Source organism: Lacerta agilis, chromosome 11 (assembly GCF_009819535.1).
Source record: "Lacerta agilis isolate rLacAgi1 chromosome 11, rLacAgi1.pri, whole genome shotgun sequence".
Lineage (NCBI taxonomy): Eukaryota > Metazoa > Chordata > Lepidosauria > Squamata > Lacertidae > Lacerta > Lacerta agilis.
In genome coordinates this window covers 18,639,250-18,653,560 of record NC_046322.1, presented here as the reverse complement: position 1 = coordinate 18,653,560, position 14,311 = coordinate 18,639,250, and the positions used below count along the sequence as shown (strand labels likewise).

The following is a 14,311-nucleotide window of genomic DNA, read 5'->3' as shown; positions in this document are numbered from 1 at the left end:
TCTATGACTGGACTTCTGCCCCTGTCTTGTCAACAGAGAAGAACTTTTCTGGCAGCAGTTTTAGCTCCTCCATCTAATAGGAGAAACCTGGGGTTGGAGTCAAAATGCTTGAGAATGACCATAGGCCAATGGAATAGTACATGCCCTGTAAACAGAAGGCCCTTGGTTCAATCACTGGCATATCCAGAAAGACCAGATGGAAGGTGATGGGAAATATCTCTGCCTGAGACTCTGAAAAGCAGCTCTGTCATTCAGGCCACAATGTCAAATCACTTTGAACAGTCATAGTGTCACTCCCAAAGAATGCTGGGAACTGTAGTTTGTCAAGAGTGCTGAGAGATGTTAGAAGACCCCTATTCCCCTCACAGAGATACAATTCGCAGAGTGGATTAACAATTGATCCCTTTCCCAGGGAACTCTTGAAAACTGTAGCTTTGTGAGGGGAATAAGGGTCTCCTAACAGCTCTCAGTACTCTTAACAAACCAGGATTCTCTGAGGGAAGCCACGATTGTTTGAAGTGATGTGATGCTGCTTTAAATGTATGGGGAAGGTGGGGCCTCACAGCAGACAATACTGGCCCATGGTCTAACCTGGCACAATACAGCACAATGTCCAGGCCCGGATCTGGCCACAGCTCCCAACCTCTTCTAGAAACCACTTGCCATGCTTTTAAAAATCCTAGGCCACCCATCCTTCTTTATGCCTCCGCTGCCTTCCACCCAAAGAGGCCGCTCACCCTTTTGCACCATTTAGATTAGAACCGCTTTTCCAGGGGGTGGGGGGTGGGAAGCAAGGCAAAACCCAACCAAGTCCCTCTGACAGAAAAGAGAACAAATGGCCAATGTGAAGCACAGAGGCAGCTGGGCAGCTCTGCAACATGATTGCACTTAATGAGAACAATGACCCCATGTACCCAAATATCAATATCCTTTTCCAAGTATTTCAGAAACTGGATTCATTATTGCTCGTATTGGCAGGGTTTGCTAATCTGACAATGTCAGAGACTGGGGAGAGAACATTCTCGTTTTGCAACAGACCGCAGGGACCATCCCCGCAGTTGCCCAATCAGAGCTCTGGACCGGATCATATTTATCTTTGCTAAGTCTTATAAACAACAGTTAGGACTGAAGGTGGGGTGCAGTGAACAGCTTAGCCCAGACCTCACAGTTATTGCCCTAATCCCCTGGTAAGCACTATGGGGATACTTTACTGACTGAGAGCCAAGCAAAGCCTTAGTTTGCAGTCTTGATGTGAATCAGCAAGACGGATTGCCACTGGCAACTCTGCAGTGCCATTCTAATCTCGCTGCTGGAACCTGCCCAGAATCCTCTGAAATATTGAGTGTTTTGCCACTTGCCTGGAGATAAAAGTCAGATTTCTGTCTCTCTGGCTTTCGTGCATTTCCTAAAACATTGCTTCACACCACCCCAATCTCTGAGCAGTGTGAGATTCCAGGGTTCCAGATGCTTGCCCAGGGTTCATGTTTCCTTTCAGGAATGAGGCACAGCAGTGATTGTGGTACTTTTATGATATATACACACATATACAACCTGAGCCTACGATGGGGGGGGGGGCCCTCACAGCATCAACACCCCAATAAAGTCCTGCTTCTCCCATAGCCACAGCCTTGTATTCCAGGAGAAACCAGGAATGGCTCGCCCTCTCTTCCAGTCCACCCTTCAGCTTTGGCATCCAGCTTCTAAGCTCAACTCTGGCCTTTTCTTCTACCAAACCCCACTTATTTGCCATCTCACACAGAGCACCTTTCCTTTGTTTCTCTTAATGGCCCATCACCCAGGCGATCATCTCATCAGGAAGCTAGCCTGGCTTATTTTTTAAGACTTGATGGATCCAGAGCTTAGGAAGGTCTCTGCATTGTTGTTGTTGTTCAGTCGTTCAGTCGTGTCCGACTCTTCGTGACCCCATGGACCAGAGCACGCCAGGCACGCCTATCCTTCACTGCCTCTCGCAGTTTGGCCAAACTCATGTTAGTAGCTTCAAGAACACTGTCCAACCATCTCATCCTCTGTCGTCCCCTTCTCCTTGTGCCCTCCATCTTTCCCAGCATCAGGGTCTTTTCTAGGGATCAGGGTCTTTTCTAGGTCTCTGCATACAGCCTACTTACCCACACCACACACACAAAAAAACTTCGTAACACTGTGTTTGCTCTGGGATGATTAAAAAAAGCCCATACACACACACACAAATGAAAGATCTCTCGAAGGACAGGCACAACTACATTTTGCTATGCTATGCAGATGCACATTGTGTATCCTGCTTACAGTCCCTGCATCGTAGGCTAAAAAAACTGAATGCGGTATTCCTGCATACCAGATATAAACACTGGCTCTGGTGTAGCCGTTGTGGGCAGTGATATGCTTCTGTTCTGGCCAAGCAGGCAACATTCCTCATCCTTAGACCTCCTCTGCTGTATCTGAAGACCTAACCACACACAACTGGGGACAGAGAGTGCTTTCCCCCTTATCTAAATGGTAACTGTCACACCAGGTGGGAGGATAATTCTTACTGAAATCACAGTCGGCAAGACAAAGCTTAAACTTCACCTTCCTGAGTGCTGCAGTGCAGACTACTACACCCTCCATACAACTGGTATTTCATTTTGTTAAAAAAATACGGTGTGATTGCTAATCATGCAGCTAGTGCTACAGGCAGTTTCGGTCATGGCACACTTGCACAAGTTGTTGCATAGAGATTTTACAATCCATGCCAACCACAGGCAGGCTCAGGCACAGGCAGCTATCCTATGCCGAATCAAAGCATTTGTTTGTTTTATTAAAGCTGCCTTTTGGGATAACTCCTTACAAACCACTCATTAAAAACCCCGGGAAGTCTAGCTCAGTATTAGCTTCTGTCTACAGATTCGTGTGGCGCTGTGGGTTAAACCACAAAGCCTAGGGCTTGCTGATCAGAAGGTTGGCGGTTTGAATCCCCGCAACGGGGTGAGCTCCCGTTGCTCGGTCCCAGCTCCTGCCCAAACCTAGCAGTTCGAAAGCACATCAAAGTACAAGTAGATAAATAGGTACCGCTCCAGCGGGAAGGTAAATGGCGTTTCCGTGCGCTGCTCTAGTTCGCCAGAAGCTGCTGGCCACATGACCCGGAAGCTGTACGCCGGCTCCCTTGGCCAGTAACACAAGATGAGCGCCGCAACCCCAGAGTTGGACACAACTGGACCTAATGGTCAGGGGCCCCTTTACCTTTACCTTACAGATTCTATGCAGACTATCTGGCAGCGGCTCTCCATGGTCTTACCTGGACATGCTAGGGATTGAATCCAGAACCTTCAGGTGCTCTACCCCAGGCACCCTAACAAGGTCCCCCTGCCTGGGGGAAGCTTCATATTCTACGTTAAGAAGCTTCTTTCTGATGCTTGCTACGATGAATCCCAAAGTAGTGAGCATCTGTAGCTGACTCTAGTGTCCTGCAGCCTGAAGTAAGCTAACTTAGTTGGAAGCCAGCTGCACTAAAACCTCCTAGAGCTCTGACTCCTGCTGAATACAGCAAAGAAGGTGAGGCTCCCTTCCTTCTCTCTCCACACCCTCCAGATCATCAAACCAATCACATTCCCAGTTCAGCTTTAAATCTTTGCTATTTTATCTTTCATGCAAAGAACACCAAGCTTATTACTTTGCACTGTGCAAAGCTTAAGAGGGTGGAAACAGCTGGCACTAGGCAGAGGGAGGCAGGCAGGCAGAAGGAAGCCTACATGATGTTTGGTACCAGTAACCCCTTACTGTGCAGCTTTCCAGCGCCTAAGCAGGATAACCTGGCAGCCGCATGATGCAATTACTGGGTGGAAGCTAATCTTGCCTGCATACTTTGGACTCTACTTGATTAGCAGAAAGCTTTTCCCTGACATATTTCTGAGTTCTTTAAAAAAAAAAATAGTTTTGTATTGAAAGATTTTGACAGACAACAAACATACGTATGGCACCTCTGTTTTCAGTTCACATTGTCTTTTCTATAGGTCAGTTACATTTGGTGTGAGATAGCGTGTTCTCCTTCACAGAGAACACGTGTTTCGGTGGGGTCTATCAAGACACCCCTTTTGTTGCTGAGCAGGATAGATTAGATGGCCATGACAGTGTTTGGGTTCTTCTGGGTTGTTGGGGAGATTTTGATGTTGCCAATTTTGATTGATAGCTATACATATCCTGCACGCAGCGGGGAGCTTTCCCTTTTCGCTGTGTGCATTGGATCACCTGCGCACCCTCACTATAATCAGGGTTTTGCATTTGACCTTGCTATGCCTGTCATGGGGTCGTCTGCTTTTGGGGCAGGGGCCTGGTAGGAATTTTTTCATTTGGGTGATTGGCTGGGGCCATTTGGTTTTTTCCTACTGTGTAGCAAATCGTCACAACTATTAAGCTTGCGGTTGGGCATTGGTTAAAAAATTGGTTGGTGGAGGGGTAAGGATTGGCTGTGCTGCCCCTCCAATATTGCTGCTGCAGGGTTTTCCGTTAAGTTGCAACCAATGCCTAAGCAACTACTCGTATTTTGTATTTTAATAAAAAAAAAAGTTGTGGCCAAAATTATGCCAAAAACCTTAAACAAAATTTATGTGTGGTGTGTGATTTATTTGTGGGTGGCTTGGGGACCTCGACATGCAAATTGCTATTGTGGGCGTTGCAAGGTGGGGGGGAGAAGGGGGTAGCATTCTTTCCTTCTTTTGCAGAGTGTATATGTGGAGTTCTGGATCAGCATCACGTGGACAGGTTCTTTAAAGGAAAAAAAAGCTCTGCTGATAGAGTACTATTGTTTCTTCACCTATTCTTTCTTCCACCACAAATGCATTTTTACATATTATGGATTCTATCTTGATAAATACTTTGGATATATAAACGGAGCGGTACTTTTCTTTTCGTGAGTATGAACCAGTGTTAGAAATTCATATATAAAGCTAATCGACCAATGGCACCTTAAACCTAGATTACAGCTGCCACAACAGAATGTCTAGGCACCTTTTCCCTTTTTTAATATTACTATTATTATTATTATTATTATTATTATTATTAATATTATTTATTACTATTTATTAACTATATATATTTTAAAGAAAAAAATCTCAAAGTGGTTTACAACACATTGAAACATCAACTATACAATCCATAATAAAACACATTCATTTGGATCCTTCTCTTATTGACATTTTGTTTCCCCCATATTTATTTACCTACTCCTGAAGGCAGCCCTGTTTAGGGCTCCTGAAGGCAGCCCTGTTTAGGGAAGTTTTTAATTTGTGACTCTGTATTGTATTTTGGTATTTGTTGGAGGCCGCCCAGAATGGCTGGGGAGACCCGGCCAGATGGGCGGGGTATAAATAAATTATTATTATTATTATTATTATTATTATTATTATTATTATTATTATTATTATTATTATTATTATTATTAAATTTATACTGTATAGCTGTCCTATAGCAGAAGTTCTCCAGGAAGCCAGTGTGGTGTAGTGGTTAGAGCGTCTGACTAGGACCTGGGAGATCAAGGTTCAATTCCCTACTCACTAGGTAACCTTGGGCCAGTCACAGCCTCTTACCCTATTTCGCGGGGTTGTTGGAGAGATTAATTGAGGACAGGGGTGACCAATGTACTCCTTGGAGGAAAAAGCTCTTCTGCTTACCTGCTGAAGAAAACTGAAGGGAGCAGCCAGATGGAGATGTCAATCACCAACGTGGCATCCAGGAATCTCCATGTGGTCACAACTGAACGTGTCTGGTGCCTTGGGAATTTCAAACACTGATTTGAACTTTTTGTGTGTCCACCATCTGTAGTTTGCACACAACTTTGTACTCGTCAAAATGCCGTGTATTATTTTGCCATCGAACTCAGATTTACTCTTTCTGCAGAAATCTAGTAAGTCTACCAATCTAAAATCTACCAATCATGACAAAAGTAAATCCAAATTAAATTTAAAGGTGCCCATGGCAGTGACCAAAGAAGGAATGTTGAGTAATATTCCGATGCAAGTTTTACTTAGAAACAAGTCCCATTGTGTTTAATGGGGCTTACTTCCAGTATTGCAACCTGAGTTTCTTTGCTATAAATAAACCACCCCCACAGGCAATTAGATAATCATGGGGGCTGTTTAGTGGGGTTGTGCATTGTCCTTCATTTTGCACAACAGTTAATTCAGCACTATCACTTAGCTGCGGGCTGGACAAGACTTGCATCCTCTGCAATGCTGAGTGTTGTGGTGGGAAGCCTAACAAAGAATTTAAAATTCTCAATAACCATTATCAAAATAAAGTTAAATTTTGGAACAAACTGCTCACCCATGTATTTATCCCAGCAGGTTTCCTGCAAAATAGCTAGATTCCACAAAAATATTTTATTTTGCTGCATTTAAAGCAGTAAACACGCATAGCCTACAATTCTAAACATAGTTATTTGCCAGAAAGAATGAGAAAATTGAGGCCTAAACAAGATCATGTTTAAATTACCCCTTTAGGGGCTTGCCATTCAGGCAGGATGATTGTTTATCAAAAGTATCAAAAGCGATGAAGCAATCCAGCCAGCACCCAAACACAAATTACTATTTAAAAACCAACAACAACAACCATTTACTGTTTTCGTTATTGAAGCCTATCCCCAAGGCAACTTAAAACAACACATAATGTATTAACTCAGTCAAACAACAAAGCACCCTAAAATCATCTAAAACAATGGGGAACAGGGGTTTCCTAACAACTCTCAGCACCCTTAGCAAACTACAGTTCCCAGGATTCTCTGGGGGAAGCCATGGCTGTTTAAAGTGGTATGATGCTGCTTTAAATGTATAGTGCGGATGGGGTCCTAATGTTTGCCATTTCAGAAGGCATTGTTTTTCATCCAAGAAATATTTACTGGAAGGAATGACAAGAGGAGGCCGAAGGCAGGCAGGCACAAGTATGTTTATATTGTATAGTAAACATAACATATCCTTGTAACATGCCTGAATAGCCTGCCAGTTCTTTGGAGCAAGATTGCAATTATTTTCCGGCACTTCCTGACAGTAGCAAGGTGCAGTTAACAGCGCAGTGAGTCATACGAAGAAAACAACAACTGTTGTGTCATTATTATTATTATTATTATCATTATCATTATTCACTAGTTAGGGGAGGGGTAAAACCTTTGGTGGGGGCATGTCGTGCTCCTTCTGGGGTAGTTTATCCACCTTTGGTCCCCACCCTGCACTCAGCTCTCACCTGTGGCTCCTAGACAGCAGCCACATTCTGGGAACGGCTGGCTAAACCAGGTGAGGGTAGCCGATGGGTCTCAAACCCTCGGTGAGTCAGGGACTTTCCCTGCACATGAAGATAGGCCCCGGCGGATTGAGCTGATGCTACCAGGCCTGGGAAGTGATATATAAAGATTTGAAGAGAATGTTGAAAATGACACTTGTTTTTTTTTATAAAAAAAATAGAAGCTATGCGTTTTGAAAGATACATGACTTCATGGATTTACTGTGCAAAGGAATTTGTTCCTGGATCTGAGAGTGGATGCCAGGCCAAGACCAGCCCATCCCCATAGAAGGAAGAAGCGACCGCCAAAGATGATAAAGATTGGCAAAACAAACTAATGAACTATACAAAAACAAAACTAATGAACGTACAGTACTGGATAATTTCAAACCCAAGAAAGAAAGGACATTGATCCCCCTTTTTTGTCTGTTTTTTTTCTTTTAAAAAAGGGGGAAATGTTTAATGCAGGCTTCCTCAACCTCGGCCCTCCAGATGTTTTTGGCCTACAACTCCCACGATCCCTAGCTAGCAGGACCAGTGGTCAGCGATGATGGGAATTGTAGTCTCAAAACATCTGGAGGGCCGAGGTTGAGGAAGCCTGGTTTAATGCGTTTCTTGCAAGTTTTGTGTATAGGTTTTACATTATATGAACTTTTAAAGGGCACTTGTAACAACAAGAATAAGGTTTTAAAAATGGACTGTTAAGAATATAAGACTTTATGGACGTGCATGAATAAGTATAAAATAATGGAACCAGGAGAGGGAGTGGAGGGAAGTCAATTAAGATGTATGATTTAAATTCTAGATTGTGATGGGTTTTGTTTTTTTAAATAAATTGTATTTTAAAAAAGAAAGAGGTGATGCGACCAATAGTGGGCCCAACGGTCAAGAAGGCGGTTTCTGCACATGGGATATAAATGCAGGAAATGAATAGATTTGGTGCAGTTTGTTTCTTTAATAATGAGGTTTAAAGAAATCCCCTTTTCCACATTTCTTTATGACAGTGAGCACCAGGTGGTCAGGAGCTCTCTGGCTACACCGCTGCTCACAACTGTGTGAGTTTTATACTCCCTCCCAGGTTGAAAACGTGTAGATCTCCTGGAGCAAAATGAAGCTTTGAAAGCCTAGCTGCAGTTACAAGGCATGTGTTGTTTTCCTCATTTCTGAGAGCCTCACATTTAGAAGAGACAAGGATGCTCAGAGCTAAGCAAGGCCGGAGTTGGCACACATCACATTTTCAACACATCTTGGCAGCGGGGCAGCTTTTAAAATTTTAAGTTTCAACAGAAGATGCCTTCTTCTCTCTTCTTTCATGTACTAATTTACCCAACCTCTGTAAACAGAAGATTATGAAACCTGGCGTTGCGAACACAAACTGAGATCTTTGGGGAGCTTGTTACATGTGTGACAGGGAACCTGTGGCCATCTTGATGTTGTCGACTACAATTCCCATCATGCCTTATGTTCCCAATCAATGCCTGTGCTTATCAAGTGGTTTATTGAGCATAATGTAGGAATTGCCCTTTTACTGTGGTGGCCCCTATCCTTGAGATTTCTCCCCCCTTGAATACTAGGCGGGTGCCATCTTTTCAGCACCTACTGAAGAAGGCCTTCCGTCAACAAGCCTTTTTAACCCAAGGTTTCCCCCAGTCATCGGAATTGTTTTAAATAAATTTTTATTGTTTCAGTGCCTGTTTGCCTCCCTGGGCCTCCTGTGGGATATAAATTTAGTAAATAAACAAATATTCGCCGTTTTAAAAGGAGCTTCTCCTAAAGAAACCTCCACTTCACCACTTATTAAAAGCCAGCCTGTTTCAGCGGGCCTTTGGCCAAAGGCTGTGCCCACGCCATAATTTCAATGTGCATTCAAAGCACATTACTTCCCTCAGAAGAATTCTGGGCAGTGAGTTTAACCCTCGCGGAGTCAGAATTCCCAGCAACCTTTAGTAAACTACAGCGCCTAGAATTCTTTGAGGGCGAAATGTGTTTCAAATGTGCTTAAAATGTGTAGTGTCTACATAGCTACAGTGCTGTTCTGTTACTCCTGATGTGCAGTTAAATTTTTCTTGCTCTGCTTTTGTTTTCCTGATCGGTCATTTACTTTTTATACACAGCGTACATCTTTCTTCCTTGACTGATTAATGAACAGGTAACATTTAACTGCTTGTATACGTATATTGTTTTACTTCTGGATTTTTTAATATATTCTACGGTACGACTGCAACATGCAAGTCCTTTCTGGTGGGAGGGAAGCCGTCTAGAAATATATGTATAATTCTAAACAACGCAAGGCATTTGGTAGATTGATACAGGTGCTTCTCCAATGCGCTGTCCCATGTGCATGTGCAGCAGGTATCTCAGATGTATACACCTCTGCTTACATTTTCAAATCAGATGGAAGCTGGTTTGCAGGAAAACTCATCGAACAGCAGTATTTCTCAAGGAACAACAGGATACATATGGATTGGGCATGCCATTTTAGGGGGTGAAAGTTAATGTTTGCTAAATTCTTCAGTGAGGGGGTCTTAAAAATATGTTTTTGGGTGTGAGGAATTCAAATCTGCTTCTATTTTTGTGACTGGACAACGTTTAGCTTACTAATTCCTACACCTGATGAAGAAGCATAGAAGATGCTTTCAGAAAAACCAACACATTTTAATTTTACCGTCTGAAAATGTCAGGTAATGCTAAATAGTAAACAGATAAATAAATAATATGAATATAGAAGTGCAAGTACTTCAACAATCATTTTTAATGATTTCTATGAAACTGTACACAGGTTTTAACCTACCAAGTAAAACTATTTTTTAATTTAACCAAAACATGTTTTGAATTCCCAACTAATGTTACAACTTTTGAGCCCCCCCCCCCCCCACCCCCTCATTTTGGGAGGTTCGAGAGCTGGAAAATTCAACACGCCCTAAAACATGTGCTCTGCTTTGAACACCAGCAGTGGGAGTGCATTGGAGCCAGAGTAAACAGGAATGTGTGTACACAGATTAGAATCCTAGTGCACTCAGAGAATTTTTTTTTCAAACCCAGGTTCAGAAATCTGTGTAACTTAACCTTCCATTCCTTATCTCACTATAGCTCTGTGCCAAGGTTCCCTTCGTGATTACTCACTACACAATTACACACTGCACAAGGGGAAGAGACTGTTGCACCCCCCCATGTGTGTTATTCGCACAACCCCCTGTGCTGGGGAGGGAATGTCTGCAGAGGACAGGAGGGTGCTGAAAAGGCTGACTTGTGTAATTAAGAGGCTTGATCTTCCACTTTATATATAAAGCATCTCGAGCAGAGGGGGGAAATCCACCTTCTCAGTGGTCTGAAAAGACTTCATGGGCATGATTCTACCAAAGGTAGGCACTTCAAAAACCCCACTGTTGTTGATGGACCACAAACCTATGTGTATTTGTGTGGAAGTAGCTACCACCGCATTCAGTCGAACTGCGTTAAATGTGCATAATTGTTTCCTTAATTATATGCTTAGTTCTCTCCATCCCATCGAAATCTATTGGACAACACCACAATCCCTTTCGCATTTCTTCAGAAACAAATCCCACTTGTGTCCAGTGGCGTTAACTCCTAGGTAAGCGTGCACAGGCTTGCAGCCTCAGCGGTGCTGAACTTTAGCCGGATTGTGACCTACCTGCTTTATTTGTGCGAAAGCAGGCAAGAGTAATTATTGTACAGTAATTATGGGTAAAGGGCAACCGCATATCAATGACCTATCAATGCAATCTGTAAGCCCGTCAATGAAACTTAATTTGAGTTTACCTGGGGAATCTTTAATAGCACCGAGTAAATGAATACCCTTAACGACACAATGCCTGGATAGAAAGACTGTAATTAAGCAGGCAGCTACACCATTCTAGCTAACATCAGTATTCAACATTTTATTGGTGCCTACAGAGGACATTAAAGCTGTGATTCTATGCACTTTTACACAGTGGAGCAGATAGCTCAGCCGCTTAGAGCATGAGACTCTTCATCTCAAGGTCGTGGGTTTGAGTCCCATGTTGGGCAAAGGAGTCCTGCATTGCAGGGGCTTGGACTAGATGGCCTTCTGTGTGCCTCCCAACTCTATGATTCTATGATATCCAAGGAAACATGGATTGGGTTGAGCTGCAAGGATATTTGCTCCTTGGGTGCTATTCTGCCATTCTGCAAGGGTGCTGTTCTGCTAGGCTGGGCATTCTGTGTTCTTATGGAGAGCTGGGAAAAGTGTGTTGAATTTGGGGGAGATGAGAGTGGACAAGAATTCCTATAAAGTTGGTGGAGGGGCGCCAGTTTCATATCAGGTGCAACAAATCCCACCCCATCCAGAGCAACAGGTGAAGTGAGCTAGCTTGTCAAAAACTGGTCTAATAGTTTAAGCCCAGTGAAAAAGCCCTCGTTAGCCATGTAACTAAGCAATCCCCATCGAAATCTACCTTTGTTGCAATAGCTCTTCAGGCTCACAACAGCAAGCAACACCCCGAACCCCAAACAAGCAAGCAAACAAAAGTAGAAGTCAGGAGAAAAACCAACCACGAAGAGACTTGTGGCACTTTAAGGACTACTACCTACCGCATTTATGACGGTATAAACTTCCGTGGACTATCAAAGAGTCCTGAGACACGCTGTAGTCCACAAAAGATTCCGCCGTCAGAAATGTGTTACGTCTTAAGAGGTGCCACGAGACCTTTGTTGTTCCCGTTGCAACAGACATGACACGGCTTTCTCGGGGGGGGGGGGCACCAGACAGAAACCTCTATTTCCACCAAACAAGCGGCATCGACCTCGCTTCAAGTTGTCAAAGCTGGGAGGAGGGGGCGCTTGCTACAATTCTCAACTACTGAGAACAACAGTCCCCCTCAAAAAAACAACAACCCGTGCCTCTCCCTACAGAAGCTGGCCTTGCACGCGCGCGCACACGCACACTCCCAACTTCCCATTGCCCGAGGAAGCGAATCCTGCCCGCCAGTTCCTTCGCTCTCCCCAACTTCCTCGAAATTTGCAAGCAACAGGCGCTCGCTTGCACGTTCACCTGGGACAAGGCGAAGTCGCTGCGCACTCAAGAAACTTTGCCTTCCAGCTAGCAAGCGCGATTGGAAACGCAGGGTATCGTCGAAGGTGGAGAGCGCAGGGGGAAAGAGGCTCTCCAATCTCCAAGCCTCAGATTGCCTCCCGTGGGGGCCGAGGGAGGACGGGGAAAGTCGACCCCCTACGGGGGAATACGCGAAGGAAACCCCGGAATAAGAATATGCGCCCCTTGTGCGCCCTCCTTTACCTGCCTTGCCAGCGAGGCGCAGAAGTCCAGCGCGCTCCCTTGTCTTCGTGGACGCTGCGCTCTCGCCAGGGCAGACAAACAGCTACGCCCCTGGCTGCGCGTACCCCGGCCCAGGCTGCCGGGATCTCACTTGTCACCCCCAAGGCACCCACTCCTGCCGCCGCCGCCGCCTCGCCTTCTTCCCATGGCCGTAGCCGCCGCTGCTGTTGGAGAGTTGGAAAGCCTCGCTCTCCTGGAGAGAGTTGTGCCTGGAGGGAGAGGCGGGCTCTATGTCCGCCGAGGGGAGCGGCTTCTTTTAAGAAGGGATCTGCTCGGCACTTTTTGCTGCGGGAGGGGGGGGCTGGCTGCGAAGCGGAGAGGAGGAGGGCGCTGCGTTCTGGCAAGCTCGGGTTGCTGCCCAGCCCGGGAGGAGGTGCGCCTTAGCGCGGGTCTCTTTTTTTGCCTGGATTCCCCCCCCCCCGTCCAAAATAATTTCTGCCCCCCACCCTTTTCTTTTTTCGGGGCTCCACCTAGAGAAAGAACTTCGCGACTGCAGGGCTTGTATTTTCCCATTCCGAACCGAGGAAGGGTCTCCACGATGAACATTCAAGTTTGTTTTTACAGTTTTTTAAGAGGGGTGGGAAAGGGGGGGAATATATACTCGATGCCGTAGAATTGCATTGTTGGATCTTCTGCCCAATGTGGGGCAGAATGAAAGCAGGACCTGCCCATCTCCGTTTCTTTACATTTCATTTGGGCCACCGATCTAGCACTATTTATTTCTTGCGTTTTATCCCGTAAGGAGCTCGAGGTGGTATACATAGTTTTCCGCCTCTGCATTGAATCCCCACAGCAACCCTGTGAGGTAGGCACATACATACGAAGCTGCCTCCTACAGAGCCAGGCTGTTGGCCCATCTAGTGCAGACTTTTCCACACTGACTGGCAGCGGCTGCCCAGGATTTCAGGCAGGGACTCTCTCCCAGCCCTACCTGAGGGTTCCCGGGATCAAACCTGGTGCCTTCTGCATGCACAGAAAATGCTCTGCCACTGAGCTGTGTCACTTTCCATATGTTTCTCCCCACTTATAAACCAGTGACCTTTGCATGTGAAGCAAGCATGAGAAACCACTACAATGCAGAAACTGTGCAGGTTAGGCTAAGAGGTAGCGACCAGCCCAGTCCCCCAGAGTCACCGAGTGAGCTCCATGGCCAAGTGAGGATTTGAACCCGGGTCCCCCAGGTCCTGCACCATAACCATTTACACCATTGCTCTGATTGCTAGGTATAAAGATCAGGGAGGGGAAAACCTGTGGCCCTCCAAGACATTTCTGTACTCGTGCCATTCTTGGCTTTTGTTAATTTTGGAAAACACAGATGTCTAGTCTGGTTTCAATATTGCAGGAGCCAGTTATTCCTCAGAAGCACCTTTACCTGTGGCCAGCTTCACTGTTACCACACCCTCAGTGCCAAGAGTTGTAAGAAATGCAGTCCTTTTGTTGTATTCATTTTGCACCAACAGCTTTACAAAAGAGGGGAGATCTCTGCACCATTGAGCGGCTTGCACGGGGGAAATAACGGACGGGAAGGAGAGGCAGGAATAAACATAAGCAGTGTGGGGTTAGCTGGCGCAGTCTGTCATTAGCTCTGGCTCCACCTACTGTTGGCCTCCGTGCCTTCCATCCCAAAGGACACCAGGTACCACCACAAGTAGCCGTAAACAAGGTTATTAAATTATACAAATGGACATAGGGCTATGTACCAGGGAGAGTGCTCTTGCACTCAGGTTCTGCTTTGGGACTAAGTCAAGATAGCAA

At 45.2% G+C, this 14,311-nt stretch overlaps 1 protein-coding gene across 2 annotated transcripts in view; it reads right to left on the bottom strand.

Annotated features, from left to right (window-relative positions):
• The window catches only part of GHR (growth hormone receptor), a 92,373-nt gene extending 79,527 nt beyond the window's left edge, over positions 1-12,846 (bottom strand). The window contains exon 1 of one of the 2 annotated variants that reach the window (XM_033163847.1): positions 12,522-12,846. The gene's annotated coding sequence lies outside the window, so the exon portion shown is untranslated. Of the gene's footprint in view, positions 1-12,517 lie in introns of both variants that reach the window. The other variant, XM_033163844.1, reaches the window with a different exon arrangement.
• Positions 12,847-14,311: the final 1,465 nt, after the last annotated feature.